The sequence below is a fragment of the Mauremys reevesii genome, linkage group 15, assembly GCF_016161935.1.
Source record: "Mauremys reevesii isolate NIE-2019 linkage group 15, ASM1616193v1, whole genome shotgun sequence".
Classification (NCBI taxonomy): Eukaryota; Metazoa; Chordata; order Testudines; family Geoemydidae; genus Mauremys; species Mauremys reevesii.
Window position 1 is genome coordinate 283,853 of NC_052637.1, and position 18,496 is coordinate 302,348.

Genomic DNA, 18,496 nt, shown 5'->3' on the forward strand with positions numbered 1-18,496 from the left:
AGGGTCCGCTGGTCCCGCGGCTACGGTGGACCTCCCGCAGGCCACAGGTTCCATAGGAAGAGAGATTAAAACAACTGGGACTGTTCATCTTAGAAAAGAGATGACTAAGCGGGGATATGATTGAGGTCTATAAAATCATGACTGATGTGGAGAAAGTGAATAAGGACGTGTTATTTACCCCTTCACATAACACAGAAACCAGGGGTCACCTCATGAAATTAATAGGCAACAGATTTAAAACAAACGTAAGGAAGTATTTCTTCACACAACGCCCAGTCAACCTGTGGAACTCCTTGCCAGAGGATGTTGTGAAGGCCAAGACTATAACAGAGTTCAAAGAAGAATGAGATACATTCATGGAGGACAGGTCCATCAATGGCTATTAGCCAGGATGGTCAGCAACCCCATGCATCACCAAATGCAGAAGCTGGGAATGGGTGACAGAGGATGGATCACTCGAAAATTGTCCTGTTCTGTTCATTCCCTCTGAAGCACCTGACATTAGCCACTGTTGGAAGACAGGACACTGGGCTAGATGGATCATTGGTCTGACCCCGTATGGCCACTTTTATGTTCCATCTTGAAAATTCCAATTTGGAAAAAAAAATCCAGTGGGAAACTTGAAAAACCAAAAGAAATCAGTCCGTTTGAAAACCAATGGAATGAATCTTTGGGTCTGTGTACATAATGACAGGGTGGCACAGCCGCTTGCGTAGACAACCTACGCTAGCTTGAATCTAGCTAGCGCAAGCACCGACGACAGTGAAGGTGTGACAGCATGGGCTTCAGCGTGGCCCAGCCATGCCTGTAATTACCCCGGGGCCTGGGGGAGAGGGCTGTACACCCCTCACCACTGTGCCTTTGCTGGTCTTGGTACATGAGCTAGCTAGCTTAAAGCTCTGCAGCTGGAACAGACCTACCCGAGCTGCAGCCACATCTTGCGATTTTGCAGTGGAGATATGCTCACACCTTCCAACCACAAGCCAGTGAGCACAATAGCATTGTAACTTTTGAACGCCTCATCCAGACACTTCCAACAGGGCAGGGAATGTGCTAGGCATCCTTAGGCAGAACCAGATGGGTTTGGGTGAAGATTGGAAAAGCAGAAGGGAGAAAATATGGGGGACACATGGAGCCCCTGGCATCTGGTTAGCAAGGCCTCAGTTTTAAGCAGGTCTATAATTGTCTGTAGATCAGAGGCAGCCAGTAACACCTTCCAGCACAACAACCCCCCCATCTCAAATAGCATTTAAAACGGTGACACCCTGCATGACTTATCTCCCAGATAGAAAGAAAAGAAATACATTACATTATACAAGCTTCGCCAAGTACCTATTATTTGTGTCTCCGAAATAGAAGGGGGCAACCAGGGAGCTTGTGTGGCGGGGTGGAAGGATACCAGGAGATTCTGGGGTGCGCAGTGGGGATGGCCACGGGAGCAAAGAAGTGTGCAACCCTCTAGGGATGATAAAAATAGAGGGTTTTGTGCGATTGTGACAAAATCCTGAACAAAGCCTGAGGGACTAATGAGGGATGGGCTCACTGGACAACATTTTCTAACCAAAATGACTAAAGTTGGGTTCCTAAATCTATATATAGGCTGGCACCTAAATGAAAGTTATCACTATTGGCGACTTAGTGGTCTCTGATCAATATCAGGATCCTATAGTGCCAGGCGCTGCCTAGACACACAGTGAGACATCAGGGCCCCGTTGTGCCAGGCGTTGCCTAGACACACAGGGAGAGACAGTCCCTGCCCCAGCTGAGATCAGGGCCCCGTTGTGCCGGGCGCTGCCCAGACACACAGGGAGAGACAGACCCTGCCCCAGCTGAGATCAGGGCCCCGTTGTGCCAGGTGCTGCACAGACACACAGGGAGAGACAGGCCCTGCCCCGGCTGAGATCAGGGCCCCGTTGTGCCAGGCGCTGCACAGACACACAGCAAGAGATAGTCCCTGCCCCAGCTGAGATCAGGGCCCCGTTGTGCCGGGCGCTGCCCAGACACACAGGGAGAGACAGACCCTGCCCCGGCTGAGATCAAGGCCCCGTTGTGCCAGGTGCTGCACAGACACACAGCGAGAGACAGTCCCTGACCCGGCTGAGATCAGGGCCCTGTTGTGCCAGGCGCTGCACAGACACAGGGTTGCCAACTCTGACTGAAGCTATTCTGGGTGATCCCCCCCCCCCCCCCCCCAGCATGACAATGTCATTTTCTTAAAATATCCTATTAAAACCTCCAGGATTGCTTTCAATAGTCACCAGGAGATCGATGCTGATTCCGGGAGACACCAGGCCAATCCGGGAGGGTTGGGAACCCTGCCGACACAGAGAGAGACCATGCCTGTGGCCGGGTGGCTCGCCCCAGGGGCTAAGCTCCAACTGAGAAGATTCAGATGGTTCCAGTAGAAAAGGAGCAGGACGGTGCAGTGGGGAGCCCAGGAAACTGCCGTTATGCCTGCAGACGCTGCAGGAAGAAGGCTTCGGCAGGGCCCGGAGTTAAAAGGGGGAGGCCCCAGTTGAGAAAGCCAGGCAGGAGGTTCTGGGAAGCAGAACGTCCCTCAGGGAGGAAGGGTTGTGCCCAGCTGAGAATGGGGTGAGGAAAGCCTTCGTCATTGGGGATTTCCAGCAGAGAGACACTGAACAAGGGTTGGGGCCTAGGTGGCTAATAGGTACTTGATGACTCAATGACTCCCAGGAGAGGAGTGTTTGAACTACCTTTGAACGGAGTTCTTAAGGGATCCTGAAAAGGGGAAACAGAGGCAGGCTACCCTAGGCCGCAAGGGGGTGCACAGGAGACAGCCAGGCCTATTACACTGCCCCAAAGAGTTTACAGTCAAAGGATGTGGGAGCCTCCTTTACCAATGGTAAATTACGGCACTGCGAGATGAAATCACTTGCCTACGCTTACAAAGCATGTTCATGGCGCAGCTGGTGACTGACTTTAGAGCTCCTGAAATCCCGTCCAGTGACTTAATCACTAGCCCGTCCCCTGTTCTCCTCTTGAACACCGTCTTAAGGATGGGGTTTCAGTCTGGCAGTATTTCCCCAAGGCCATTGCTGTGAATTACATTAAACTGCCCAGAAGGTTCCTGCGAGGTGTTATTACAATTGTGGCAGAGCTCTGACCTTGCCCCCGTGGGTCCTGCACTTCTAGGCGGTTTACGCTAGTCTCAGTGGCTCACTGCGACCCTCCACGTAGCCCTTCTCTCTCTAGGGCCAGGGTTACAGTCTACTGAGCCCTTTTCATCATAGGCCAGCAAGGAGGTTGATGAGAGAACTCCCACAGTCTCTTGTCTCTGGGGGCTTATTCAAGAACTGTTTAGCCTCCTGTCCTGACAGGGGCCTGACTTCCCCTCCCAGGAGGTGTTCCTGTAGTGGTGGGTTGGGGGGAACCCGGGCCTGCCCTCTACTCCGGGTTCCGGCCCAGGGACCCTACTGGTAGCAGCTGTTGGCAGCCAACCTTTCACTGCCAGAGTCGCTACATTTCCCTGGGCCACTTCCCCACAGCTCTCCTGCTTCTCCCTTCTTCACCCTTACCTTAGGGCTCCCTTAACGATGGTTTGAGGGTGTCTTCATTAACCAGCCCTTCAGCTGCACTTTCTCTCCCCTGCCTGACTGGAGTGAACCCTTTTTATAGGATCAGCGGGGCCTTAATTAGAGTCAGGTGCTTAACAGCCTCACCTGACTCTTTGCAGGTTAATTGGAGTCAGGTGTTCTCATTAGCCTGGAGCAGCCCCTGCTCTGGTCAGTCAGGGAACAGAAAACTGTTAATCCAGTGGCCAGTATATCTGCCTTCTGCTATTCTGCTGTACCCAACTGGCCTGGGTCTATCACACAATGGATGTATATTACTAGCAGGAATACCAGAGGTCAGAATCGGGTACAACAGAAGAACAAACTAGTCACACGAGCCCAGGGGCGGCTCTAGACATTTTGCTGCCCCAAGTACGGCGTCATGCCATGGGGGGCGCGCTGCCGCTCGCCGGTCCCACAGCTCCGGTGGACCTCCCGCAGGCGTGCCTGCGGAGGGTCCTCTGGTCTTGCAGCTCCGATGGACTTCCCACAGGTATGCCACCGAAGGCACCCTGCCTGCCGCCTTCCCGGCGACCAGCAGAGCACCCCCCACCGCACGCCGCCCCATGCACGTGCTTGGCATGCTGGGGCCTGGAGCCGCCCCTGCACGAGCCATTGGCTGAAGTCTTTGACTATTGATTTTGCATCATGACCCGAGCTCTTCTCGGGACAAAATTAGTCTCTTTTCTGGCCAGCAGAAAATGGGGATTCCTGACAGTTGGTAATAAGTATTAACAGAACGTTAGGGCCAGGCTCCTGGCTGCTACAAATTGGCCATAGTGTCAGATCTCTAGCTGGAGTGAATTAGCCATAGCTCTACTGGAATATAGAGGTCTATAAAATCATGACCTGTGTGGAGAAAGTAAATAAGGACGTGTTATTTACTCCTTCTCATAACACAGGAACTAGGGGTCACCCAATGAAATTAATAGGCAGCAGGTTTAAAACAAACAAAAGGCAGTATTTCTTCACACAAGGCACAGTCAACCTGTGGAACTCCTTGCCAGAGGATATTGTGAAGGCCAAGACTATAACAGGGTTCAAAAAAGAACTAGATACGTTCATGGAGGATAGGGTTTAGCCAGGATGGGCAGGGATACAAAACCATGCTCTGAAGTGTCCCTAGCCAATATTTGCCACAAACTGGGAATGGGCGACAGGGGATGGATCACTGGATGATCCCCTGGTCTGTTCATTCCCTCTGGGACACCTGGCATTGGCCACTGTCGGAAGACAGGTTTCAGAGTAGCAGCCGTGTTAGTCTGTATCCGCAAAAAGAACAGGAGTGCTTGTGGCACCTTAAAGACTAACAAATTTATTTTAGCATGAGCTTTCACGAAAGCTCATGCTAAAATAAATTTGTTAGTCTTTAAGGTGCCACAAGTACTCCTGTTCTTTTTGTTGGAAGACAGGATACTGGGCTAGATGGACCTTTGCTCTGACCCAGTATAGCCGTTCTTATATTCTTATGAATCAATAGGGCCAGATTCCCAGCTGCTGTGAACTGGCCCAAAGTCCATGGGAGTCAATAGACCCTAGTTCTCAGCTGATGTACGTTAGCTGTAGAGCCACTGAATCCAACAGAGCTCTGCTAATTTACTATAGTTGAGGCTCTGACCTACAATATTTCACAGGAGCCTTTTTAGCTACCTTCTGCTAACCACATCCTTAGTCCACTGCACAGCGGGTCTCACATTTCAACTAGCAACACTCTTTGCAATAGCCTCACATCGTCCGTCCCTTTCAGTTTTCTGTCTAAAGCGGGGTGGGGGGAGGGGGACTTTTTGGCCCAAGGGCCACATCTGGGAATAGAAATTGTATGGCGGGCCATGAATGCTCAGAAAATTGGGGTTAGGGTGCGGGAAGGGGTGCAGGCTCTGGGGTGGGGCCAGGAATGAGGAGTTCAGGGTGTGGGAGGGGGATCAGGGCTGGAGCAGGGGGTTGGGGTGCAGGAAGGGGTGCAAGCTCCAGCTGGCGGTGCAGGCTCTGGGGTGGGGCTGGGGATGAGGGGTTTGGGGTGCAGGAGGGTGCTCCAGGCTGGGATCGATGAGTTCAGAGGGCAGGAGGGGGATAAGAGCTGGGTCAGGGGGTTGGGGTGTGGGGAGAGGCTCAGGGGTGCAGGGTGTGGGCGGCACTTACCTCAAGCAGCTCCCAGAAGCAGTGACATGTCTCTCTCCGGCTCCTATGTGAAGGCGTGGCCAGGTGACTCCGCGTGCTGCCCCATCTGCCGGCACCGCCTCTGCAGCTCCCATTGGAGCGCCAGAGGGGGCCATTGGAGCATGTAGGAGCTGAAGGGGGGCCGCTGCACATGACTTCCAGGAGCCGTGTGGAGCGGCCCCCGACCCTGCTCCTGGCTGGGATGGCCATGCCCTGAATGAAAGGACAGAATTGAAGCGAGAGACTGCTGTATGATGTACAGGCGAAAATAAAGTGCCTAGGACGAGTGTGTTTGACCGACGTCAATGTGTTACTGACTCTAAATAGCTACCTGTTGTGCAGGGCCGTCCCTAGCGGGGTGCGGGGCCCAGGGAAGAAGTGATGAACGCGTCACTTCCGGGACAGACCCATCACCTCTGGGACCAACCATACCGGCCAAATGCACCGGCCTGCAGGGCCCCCCAAAACACGGTTGCCCCAATTCACTCTACCCCAGGGACAGCTCTGCTGCTGTGTGTAGGAATAGGGTGGTATCCCCTCAAACAGCTTGTGAGCCCTCTAGTGGAGCTCGCGGTGCTGTACATTTCAGAAGGTGCCGGAAGAAACTGGCGGGAAAGCAGTGTGCGTTGGCGTGTACAGTTAATAAACAGGGTTATTTGTGCCCAGTGAGGTTTTTATTATTGTTGTGTGAGGAGCCAAAGACCCAACAGCTCCCACATCCAGCCTCCTGCATTCGGCTAAATGGGAGCTGCGCCTTTTAAAATGATCCACAAAGCCACTCAGCTGTCCCTGTTCAAGTCTCACCTAAGCCAGGATGTCCATTGACACCCACAAGGCAGGCTGGCGTGTGCTGCCAGCACCAGTCAGAACTGCCTCATAGCGCCAAAGGCCGGACGGTGCCACCAGCGTGTCCGGTCTGACCTCTTGTATATCACAGGCAACCGCCAGCCCCCGCACCATAAACCGACCCCGCCGTGGGCAAGCAGTTAGACCCGGACCATGGGGGCAAGAACCAGCCAGACAAGCACCAGACAGAGAGAATTCTCAGGACCACCTCAGAGCGCTGGCCCTGCCCATCCAATGTCCCGTCTCCAGCCGTGGCCATGCCTGATGCTTCAGAGGAAGGAGATTAAACAACAAAACCCCCTCCCAGAATACGCTGGGGGGTGGGAATCCCTTCCTGACCCTCCTGGGGGCCGGCCGAGACCCTGAAGCATGAACTTTTAGGAACATAAGACATAAATCTGACCCCCCACCCCGTCACGCTATCACCCTCATAAACTTGTCCAGCTCTCTCTTAAAACCAATTATGTTGCTTACCCCAGAACTCCTACTGGGAGCTGTTTGTTGCATCCAGTTGGCACCAGGCTGTCTTTTTCTCCTCTAGTCTGTATCAACCCACTGGCTCTGCTCTTAGACTTTGAGGTGGGGGTGGGGAGCATCTTCTTGCTATGTGTGTTAGGGATGTCCATATACACAGTCATCCCTTGCTCTTACCTTGTGCTCTTATCAGACCTCAAAGCGCTTCACAAAGAGCTCAGTATCATCATCCCTGTTCTACAGATGGGGAAACTGAGGCACGGGGGAGGGAAGTAGCTTACCCAAGGTTACCCTGCAGGCCAATGGCTTAGAAGGTAGATTTCCTGAGTCCAGGACAATGCTGTATCCACTAGGTTACACTGCCTAGGTGGGAATATGTCCCGGCCCAATGGGGCTCCAATCCTGCAGTACTGTAATAGAAATACTAATTCAGCCACCAAGTGTGTAGATTCAGTTCTCCTCTCTCATTGGAAATGGCCAGTTACAACACTGATGAGTGGCAATGTGAAACCTTTCTACACTGGAAAGTTTTCTGACTGAGGTTTTCAAACGGGATTAAGGCAGGCAGGCACCCAGCTAGCTAGCAGGGAACTTCCCCTGGAGACAGGTTATTCCATAACTGCGGGGTGAGGAGAGCCCGCTCCTTCCTCATGGAGTTCTGCCAGCATTCTGCTACCGACAAAGCAATTTTGTCAAAACGCATTCACAAAGCATCAGGTTGCATTGGCAAAACAGGGGCTGCGTTGTGGGTAGGCATCCTGGTGCCCTCTGAACCACCTTCTGAAGCACTGCTTTGTGGGAACTTGTCGCTGTGCATTGTGGGGCAGCCGCCGTGCATTGTGGGATACCCTCGTTCCTTTCTAGGAATTTGGGATCAAATTCCCTTGAGTCCCTCTGTTCCGTCCCATGAGCTACTCTTTTTGCACCGTTATACCAGAACTATATCAGCAGGGGGCTTATGTCTGTAAGAGAGGAGGAATATTTCTACGCTGGCAAAAGCAGCGGGTTTTCTCAGCAGGACACTAAATTAAATATGGGTTGTGCTGAGAGAAAGTTTTGTCAATAAAACGTTTTAGACGAGGCCGGAGAAGGAAAAGAAAGAACTCTGCCACGATGAAAGGGTAGGCAGCTAGGAACGCAGAAATCTGCCGCGATGGACGGATAGGCACAGATAGAAGAGAGCTTCTCTCACTGAGATAACTACCACTTCTCGCAGAGGTGGGTTAATTAGCCAATGGGAGAAGCTCTCTCCCGTCAGCGTAAAGCGTCTTCATTAAAGTGGCACAGCGGCGCAGCGATGCTGATGCAGCGTTTTAAATATGGACCTGCCCAGAGATTGTAGGTCCCTATTCAGAGCTCCAGGCTTCAGCTGCAGGTCAGGGGGCCTGGAGCTTCAGGCCTGTGTGGTTCTGGGGCTCGGGGCTTCCACCCCACAGGATGTGTCGAGGCCTAGGGCTCCAGGCTTCAACTGCAGTGCCGGCTCATGTCCTCCCAGAGGTCTGAAAATATTTACTGACACTCCGCTCCAGCCAGCTCTGGTTGAATTGAAGCCCTGTTTAAATTCCTTCCTTGGGGGTGGAATTGGAGGGAGGACCACATGTGCATTTTCATGCCAGTGACGGAGACGGCCTAAGGGCAGTAGTGCGGCATTGTCCATAGTTAAGCTGACAGGCTTCACGCCTTCAGGCTGGTGCCAGTGTATCTCCCTCAAAGTCATTTAAAAGCTGCTTCTCTTGCTCTAAACATCTCCTCCCCCTGAATCCCAGGGGCCTCAGCTGCTGAGCATAAGGACACAGGAAATAGATTTTGGTCTTCGGATTTCACATTTCTTCTCTGCCAAAGGGTCTCTGATCTTGGAGGAACCGACGACGGAGCCTCGCTTTGTGCACCAACAATGCACCAAACGCTGTAGAATGATGAATTAACCCCCCCGGCCTCTCTCCCTGAGGAGCTTAAAATTGAAACTGACGATGAGCAGATGATTTGTATCAAGCAATCGGCGACATTCCGTGCAATGTCCTTAAGTAGTCTCTGAAGAATGTACGCTGTATTTACAGATCTCAGTCATTTATTTACTCCCCAGCCCTGCCTCTCTGGGGTTATTTACAGAAGAAATCTCTCTTTTATACAGCCAATTTTGGGAAGGGAGGCATTCGGGGGGTTGGGAAGGAATCTGACCGCAGCGTCTGAGCCTCCCACTGAAACGTTTTTTCCCAGCACAGGAATTTTCACAGCGCCACGTTACAGACGGGGACCTGAGACACAGAGAGACGCAGCAGGGTTGTCTGTGGCAGAGACGGAAATTGAAGCCAGCGCCCCTGGGGCCTAGTCCAGCGCTTTAACCGTCCTTTCTGGAGCGGTAAATTAAATGAGGCAGGTCGAAAGAGACTAGGGACCTGATCCAAAGCCCAGTACGGCCTTTCGCAGACCTCTGTGGGCATCAGATCCAAGCAGGCTCTGGATTTGCGCTAATGGAAATCTCCCTATGTGGGAATTGGAAGTGGCTTGTATTTACATCACAGAGCCATGCAGGTGAAGAGGCCCTAGCAGGAGTGGGGGAAGCAGAAGCTAGTCGCTGGCCAGCACATCCCCTGCCACAGGCCAGGGGTCTGGTAGAATCCCGCCGGAGCTTCAGCCCATCTTCAGGCTCCCATCCAGGCTCATCTTCTCCTCTTGGCGCCAGCCCAGGGACCCTGTCAGAAGCACATAAGGTGCGTATGTTCAGATCCTCTGCTGTATCCCCAGGCATGGGCGGCAGGTTATATATTTGTGTGGGGCCCGGGCCCCAGCAATATTCAGGGCTGGGCGCCCTGCTCCAGCAATAGTTGGAGCTGGGTCTCTTCCTGCCCCCCCCCCCCCCCCCCCCCGTCCTGCCTGGATCGGCCCCAGCCACCCCCCCGCCACCGCGACCCTGCCTGGAGCAGGTCCCAGCACCCGCCTGCCACCCCCCTCCGCCGCGTTGTGTTGCGTCCCTGCCTGACAGAACGCAGCGCGCTGCTGCCCGGAGGGCTCCCAGCAAATTTGCTGTCTGCTGCTGCCTGCCCTCCGCCAGTACTGGCAAGGCAGGCTGCCCCCTGAGCCTCTCCAACCCCAAACCCTCAGCCCCAGCCAGAGCCCTCATTCCCGCACCTAATCCTCTGCCCCAGCCCTGAGCATCCCACATCATGAACCCCTCATCCCCTGCACCCTAATCCTCAGCCCCAGCCAGAGCCCTCATCCCCTGCACCCTAATCCTCAGCCCCAGCCAGAGCCCTCATCCCCACACCTAATCCTCTGCCCCAGCCATCATGAACCCCTCATCCACAGCCCTCACCCACAGCCCAACCCTCTTCCCTAGCCCTGAGCCCCCTCCTGCCTCATGTCCCCCTCATCCTCAGCCCCACAGTCCTCACCATGCCCTCTCTCCTAGCCCCCAACTCCCTCCCCTTCCCACAACCTTCCCAACCCCAAACTCCATCCCAAAGCCTGCACCCTTCACCTCCTCCTGCACACCCACCCCCTGCCCCAGACCAGAGCCTGCACCCAGCACCCTTCCTGCACCCTAATCCCCAGCCCAGGATCTGCACCCCAGACCTCCCCCACCGAGCCCCCTCCCAGAGCCTTAGGCAGGTGGGGGCGGAGTTGGGGGGGGCGGAGTTGGGGGCGGGTTCTGGGCCCCACCAAAATTTTTACAAACTTGCCACCCATGTCCCCAGGCTGCTTCCCACCGCGGCCCATAGCTGGGCCTTTCTCACAGTCTCTTCCCGGGTTCTCTTCTGTTCATCCTGAAAAAGGGGGAACCAAACTAGTTCTGGGAAGCAAAAGGACCCAGCCAAGGAGGCTCTGACATTTCAGTGTCCGTCCTTCATCCACAGGCTAGCTCAAGAGATCCACCTCTTAGCCGGATTTTCCTCGTTTAACTACTCTCTCCAGGCACTGGTGTAATGGGTGGGGCTCACTGCACCCCCCCCCGGCTCTCACAGCCCCCGTCCTGGGGAGCGTGGCGTCTGTACAGCCCATCGCAGTTTCCATTACAGACCCGTCTCTGCAGGGCCGTCCCTAGACATTTTGGTGCCCTATGCAGCCTCCCGCGGGGTGGGGGCGGGGGGAGGGATGGACAGGACATCCCCAGGCCTCTGCAGGGGAGGGGGAAGGAGCAGGTTTAGGGGCAGGTGGAAACTTCCCCCCAGCACGAGCCGGCGGAGCGGAGGGGACTGGGGCCGGGTGGCTCCACTTCCCGCCGCCCGGTGAGTGCAGTCCCCCGGGATGTTGCTCAGGGGAAGGGGTGGAGTGGGGGGAGATGAGGCGGCGCAGGGGCAGGAAGAGGCAGGGTGGGGCGGAGCAGGGTGGGGCTGTGGGGAAGGGGTGGAGTGGGGGTGGGGCTGGAGAGGAGCAGGGGTGGGGGCTTTGGGGAAGGAGTGGAGTGGGGCGGGGCTGGGGTGGAGCAGGGGTGGGGGCTTTGGGAAGGGGTGGAGTGGGGCGGGGCTGGGGCAGAGCAGGGGCGGGGCTTTGGGGAAGGGGTGGAGTGGGGGCAGGGCTGGGGCGGAGCAGGGGCAGGGGCTTTGGGGAAGGGGTGAAGAGGGGCAGGGCTGGGGCGGAGCAGGGGCCGGGGCTTTGGGGAAGGGGTGGAGTGGGGGAGGGCCTGGGGCCGAGCAGGGGCGGGGGCTTTGGGAAGGGGTGGAGTGGGGGCAGGGCTGGGGTGGAGCAGGGGCGGGGCTTTGGGGAAGGGGTGGAGTGGGGGCAGGGCTGGGGCGGAGTAGGGGCAGGGCTTTGGGGAAGGGGTGAAGTGGGGGCAGGGCTGGGGCGGAGCAGGGGCAGGGGCTTTGGGGAAGGGGTCGAGTGGGGATGGGGCTGGGGCGGAGCAGGGGTGGGGGCTTTGGGAAGGGTGGAGTGGGGGCAGGGCTGGGGTGGAGCAGGCGGGGGCTTTGGGGAAGGGGTGGAGTGGGGGCAGGGTGGGGCAGAGCAGGGGCAGGGGCTTTGGGAAGGGGTGGAGTGGGGGCAGGGCTGGGGTGGAGCAGGGGCAGGGGCTTTGGGAAGGGGTGGAGTGGGGGCAGGGCTGGGGCGGAGCAGGGCGGGGCTTTGGGGAAGGGGTGGAGTGGGGTGGGGCTGGGGTGGAGCAGGGGTGGGGCTTTGGGAAGGGGTGGAGTGGGGCGGGGCTGGGGCGGAGCAGGGTGGGGACTTTGGGAAGGGCGGAGCAGGGGTGGGGGCTTTGGGAAAGGGGTGGAGTGGGGTGGGGCTGGGGTGGAGCAGGGCGGGGCTTTGGGAAGGGGTGGAGTGGGGCAGGGGTGGGGCAGAGCAGGGGTGGGGCTTTGGGAAGGGGTGGAGTGGGGGTGGGGCTGGGGCAGAGCAGGGGTGGGGGCTTTGGGAAGGAGTGGAGTGGGGGCAGGGCTGGTGCGGAGCAGGGGTGGGGGCTTTGGGGAAGGAGTGGAGTGGGGGCAGGGCTGGGGTGGAGCAGGGGTGGGGCTTTGGGGAAGGGGTGGAGTGGGGCGGGGCTGGGGCGGAGCAGGGGTGGGGGCTTTGGGGAAGGGGTGGAGTGGGGTGGGGCTGGGGCAGAGCAGGGGTGGGGCTTTGGGGAAGGGGTGGAGTGGGGTGGGGCTGGGGCAGAGCAGGGGTGGGGGCTTTGGGGAAGGGGTGGAGTGGGGCGGGGCTGGGGCGGAGCAGGGGTGGGGGCTTTGGGGAAGGGGTGGAGTGGGGCAGGGCTGGGGCGGAGCAGGGGTGGGAAGAGGCAGAGCAGGGGCCATGTGGAAGAGGCAGAGCAGGGGTGGGAGCGGCTCTCCTGGGCGGCTCAGCCGGCCGGGGGATCGGGCTGGCCGCTGGAGCAGCACGCAGTTGCGTAGGGCACCAGGAAAGTTGGGGCAATTTGGTGCCCCAAATTTCCCGGTACCCTACGCAGCTGCGTACTTTGCATATGGGTAAGGACGATCCTGCGACTCTGCTACCAAATGGGCGTGTGTGTGTCCACATATGCGTGTTCCTTCACGCCCCCTCAGTGTGTGCGTCCTAATCCCCACGCCCTCACAACGCACCAAGACACGTGTCGGATTTCTACCGGCTGTGGTGTGTCTGAGTTGTTCCGTAGTGCGGGTGTGCACCCGTTGCACCCCCCCGATCTGTGTGCCTGTTTTCTCTCCCGGGTGCCTATTATAATGTGACCTCATGCTGGGAAGAGGATCCGGTTTCAGGAGAGACCCATTTGCAAGTGTGTAAGATGAGACACAAGATGCCCCCTTGCGTGCGTGTGTCTATTGTACTCCGCACTCCATTCCTTCGAATGATAAATAACGCCCAGTGTTTAACTACCCATCTAACACGCTGTGGGCTGGCAAGGTCTTCACTCCCTCCGGGACCCGCCACCGAAGTGCCCCAAAGACCTGGAGCACAAGGACCCCCGCCACCGAAGTCCCCAGGCCCCCTGAATCCTCTGGGCGGCCCTGTTTAGAGCGGAGGTGGGGTCGCTGCCGAAGTATCGTGTCCAGCTCACTGTAGAACCGGCAGCTCGTGGGCACAGCACCAGAGCGGCGGTTTGCCTTGTGATAGGCGTTCCGCAGCTCCTTCACTCTGACCCTGCACTGCACCGTGTCATGGCCCCTTTCTGTCATGCATTGTGAAATTCGTCCATAGATATCATAATTCCTACGGCTGTACCCTAGCTGGAACTGCACTGCCTCCTCTTCCCAAACGCTGATTAGGTCCAGCAGCTCGGCATTGCTCCAAACAGGGGATGGCCTGAGCATGGAGCAGGCATGGCCACCTGGAAAGATGCGCTGAAACCACTGCACGCATCACCGAGCAAACTGGAAGGGGACTTCCAACATTCCCAAGGAATTTACGGGCTGGGGATGATGGTTGGTCACCGGAGGGCAGGGCAGTAGAGTTCAAACCGATGGCCAGAGAGGCAAGAGCAGTCATTGTGGGACACCTCCCAGAGGCCAATCGCAGCGCTGTAATCACCATGGTGTCTACACCGGCACCGCAGCGCTGTAGCCCCGGCGTAGAAAGCCGGACACCTCTCGTTGGGGTCGTTTTTTGAAGTGCTGCAACGACACAGTTTCTGAGCACTAAGTGGCTTGGCAGTGTGTACACACCTCGGGCGTTACAGCGCAGAAAGCTGCTTTACTGCGCAGAAACTTGCCAGTGCAGACAGGGCCTTGGTCTAAGATTTCCAAAGGGGTCCACACCTCCGTTCAAAATTGCAAATGAAAAAAGGGTGAAAACCACTGCTGTAGGCCAATGCATTTGCTGCTGCCCCATATTGGTGGGAGAAGCCAACAAAGTCCCTTGTACATTGGGTTGGAAGGATTACATTTTTGTCCTTCAATGCTGGGAAAGTTTAGCTTCACCGCACGTACACTCAAAAGGAGCAAAACATATTTCCATTGATAAGAATTTGAAATTGACACAGGGGCAGCGGAAGCACCCTAAAAATGGGGGGGGGGTCACTGGTACCCAAACTGTAGCCCCGCCCCCACACCGCCCCTTCCCTCTGCAGCCGCACCCCTGCACAACCACTTCTCTCTAAGGCCCCTCCCCTCTCCTGAGAGCAGGGCCTTGGTGCAGGAGGCGGAATGAGGGTGGGGCCTCAGGGGAGGGGGCGGAGTGAGGGTGGGAAGAGGCAGGATGAGGGCAGGGCCTCAGGGGAAGAGGGCAGAGTGGGGGTGGGATGAGGTGGGGTGAGGGCGGGGCCTCTGGGGAGGGGGCGGAGGGAGGATGAGAAGAGGCGGAGCGAGGGCGGGGCCTTGGGGTGGAGAACCCCTGGGGAAAACGACAAATCGGTGCCTATGTGCCCAGGCCACCACGGCTCAGTCACTCGGGAGCTCATTTACACCCAGTGCAAAACATGGCACAAAGCTCTGGCGCAGCAGCCGTCGCGGTTCCAGGATCCGGTTAACAATGAATCGGGCCCACTGGTGCTAAAGGAGGTTGAGGCAGAGCCAGCAGTGATTGGGAGGGATCTGGGGATGAATTTTCTCCAGTGTGTTAGCTCCTGCTTTTCAGTTTAGGAACTGTAATATTTTCCTGCTTGCACTGAGTCATCCCTGGCCTACCCCCTTATCTCCCCTCTCCAGCCTATGCCTGCAGAGGTGAACGGGCTTGTGAGATAGTCGTACTAGGCACCACAGCCTGGGAAACCCGCAGGCAGGAGGGAGAGACGCAGGTGTCTCCGCCCAGGGTTGCTGACAGCTGGGGAGCCAGAAGCCGTGTTGGACTCTAGAAGGGAAACACGGGTGCAGTTGCCCTGATCCGTGACAGTGGGGAAAAATACATCTGCTGATCTCAAACCTATAAACCTATCTCCCGTCTGCATGTACAGGCAGCCCATCGGGCGGTGAGTGAAACCTCTTGCTCTCCCCAGGACCACATTCATTTAGAGGCTCTTTTTACTGGTGGTAGGATCCTGGCTTCTAGGGGGCCGTGATCTCAGCTGGGGCAGGGACCGTTTCTCCCTGTGTGTCTGTGCAGCACCCGGCACAACGGGGCCCTGATCTCAGCTGGGGCAGGGACTGTCTCTCCCTGAGTGTCTGTGCAGCGCCCAGCACAACGGGGCCCTGATCTCAGCTGGGGCAGGGACTGTCTCTCCCTGAGTGTCTGTGCAGCACCTGGCATAACGGGGCCCTGATCTCAGCTGCAGTCTCTGGGTTATATTGTAACACAACTAGCTATTGTTATTAACAGATACATTTACAATGGGAGCAAAGTAGGTGCTCAAATATTACAGCCACAGGCGCCTAGATCGATAGAATTCGTAGCAGCAAGAGGTGCTAAGGGCTTGAGTGAGGGACAGGGACACAGACCCCAATGATCTTCATTCCCAGGTGCCTGTGCAAGGGGGAAAGTCTCACTGACACAGCTGAACAGCCCCCCACCCCCATAGCCGCCGTGGGAAGGGAACTATGTGGTAACCGCTACATGGAGGGTACGTCTCCAGTGGAGATCACATGGCTCAGATACTTAAAAGGAGCCTGTGGAGGTTGAATGTGGTGGGAGAAGCGCAGCCCACTTTAGCTTTACCCTTATCTGGCAGCAGTAGTAAGCTGTTATCCTCTGGGTGGCCCAATTGCTGGAGCGGGATGTGACACGCACTCTGCCAGTACACTGCATGCTCCTGGCCCAGGCTCGGGAAAAGGCTGGGCTGTTCAGGGCCGCCCGGGGGCAAGTGGGGCAATTTGCCCCGGGCCTCACAGGGGCCCCCATGAAAATATAGTATTCTATAGTATTGCAACTTTTTTTAAATGGAAATTGCTTTGCCCCAGGCCCCCTCAATCCTCTGGGCAGCCCTGGGGTTGTTATCTCAGCCTGGAGGTGGGGGGCAGGTGGTCGTGGTGGACAAAGCAACGCAGCATGTGCTCTCAGTGTGACCCTATGTCAGCTATGATGCTTGGCCGTGCGGGCAGGGGAGCAGCGAGTATGGAGGTGATTTATCTGTGCCAGCGGTGTGGGGACTGTCAGGCATTGGACGCTATTAAGGCCGGGGGCGCAATGACTATGGGGATTGCCTGGCAACACATGCATTTAAAACACCCAGCTGGATGGGGAGAGGGTTCGTATGGGGCGATGCATGTTGCATTAGGTCTATCACACAACCCATTCCTGATGGATTTAAAGGGAAAGTGCACAATTAAAATACCTGCCCTTGAGTGACAATCTCTTTTGCTTCCTGGCAGGTGGAGAGACAACAGTTCCGCTGCTGATTGGCCACAAGAGAACAGAAGACAGGCCACAAGCAACTAGAGATCCTGGTAAATATTTTTGTCTTGGTTAAGAAAGGTTTCAGAGTGACCTGGTGATGTGATTTGTAGAGGGACCAGAAAAAGGGGGAGGGGTGACTCCCTTTTTGATGAGCTAAAGGGCTGCAAAGGGTTTTGTATGTTTGTTTCATGCTTGTTTTTTTATATTAGCCAGTCAGATCTTTTCTACCCTGGAAGGTTCTATGGCCAGCTGAAGAAGTGGGGTAGTGAAAGGCCATCAGACAATGGGTGATTAAACTGGGGAACTCACTGCCACAGGAAGTTATTGAGGTCAAAGACTAGAAAGGATTCAAGGAGGGACTGGATGTTTATATGGATAACAAGAATATCAGCAGTTACATCAATTAATGATAAAGATTTTGGAAGGGATATAAACCCTCTCTCATTTCACCTCTCCTAGCCCTTGGAGTCTTCTAACCAGGCAAAGTGTGGACTGGCACAGTCTGCGTGGGTTGGAGATGACAGGTATGTGGAAAGCCAGTCACTTGGAGACTTGGAAGGGAGAGAAGCAATGATGGTTGTATTAAAAACAGCTCTGTAGACATGGAGGGAGCGGGATGGGTGCTTGGGCATTTCACAGGGCGTTAGGCCCTGCATGGAGCAGAAGGGAAGGTACTTGGCTGTAGAACGGACAATCTCTTTTGCATCGCAGTAAGTGGAGAGGTGATTGTCCACATGCTCTCTGTCCTGAGAGCGGTGGAAGATAGGATAACAGACACAAGTAAATAATTCTGTGGATTACAGTAGCAACCTAAGTTGAGCTCCGTTTTGCTGGGCGCTGCACAGACACACAGAGAGAGACAGTCCCTGCCCCAGCTGAGATCAGGGCCCCGTTGTGCCAGGTGCTGCACAGACACACAGTCCCTACCCCACAGAGTGTGAACAAAAAAAAATTGTCATTAAGATTCCAGCTGAAAAATTTTGACTTTACATCAAAAATTGAAAATTGTTGACCAAACCCGAAACATTTTGGGCCCCAAACTGCCAAAACTCAAAACTTTGTTTTCTAGTTTTCGAACAATCTCCCCTCCCCCGCGCTCCCTCTGCCCCAAGTAAACCAGACACTGTGTGTGCAAATTTTCATTTTGGCCAAAACCCCAAACCTTCGATTTTCCTTTGAGAAAAAGTTTGGATGGAAATTCACCCCCCCCCCACTTTTGCATAGCTGAAACCCTGTAGAAGGTCTTGATTATCAGAAAGTGCTAAAAAATACACACACAACAGGCCACTTCAAGAGGGCCAAGTTTGATGTCCAAAAAAAATTGTTCCCCAAATAACAGTCATTTTTTTCAAAAGTGGGCTTGGAGCAATTAGACAGGAAGGGTGGCTGCTCCTGCTTTTAAATCTAGAAGTCCCAGGTTCAATCCTCGTACATGATCCAACTGTGGATGCCTTTGAAAAATTGGCTAATTCATTATGTGCCTAAACGGGAGCTGAGCGATTGAAAATCTTGTCCCTGTGGTGACTTTATACCCATTTTCACAAAATGTGAAGTGAAAGTTTGAAAATGCTTTGTTTTGCCTTTATCGTTCTATTTTTTGGTTTGGCTTTTATATTATAAGAATTTCAATATTAATTAGATAATATATTAATTTATTATACATAATATTAAAACATTATATGACATTTCGATATTATCAAAAGAAAACATGGGAAATGTTGATATTGACGTTTCATCCCAATTCAGGATGATTTTTTTTAAAATACTAGAATTTCCCACGG

At 55.1% G+C, this 18,496-nt stretch overlaps 1 pseudogene; it reads left to right on the plus strand.

Annotated features, from left to right (window-relative positions):
* LOC120383460 overlaps positions 1-18,496 on the plus strand; it is a 28,636-nt pseudogene that overhangs the window by 1,151 nt on the left and 8,989 nt on the right.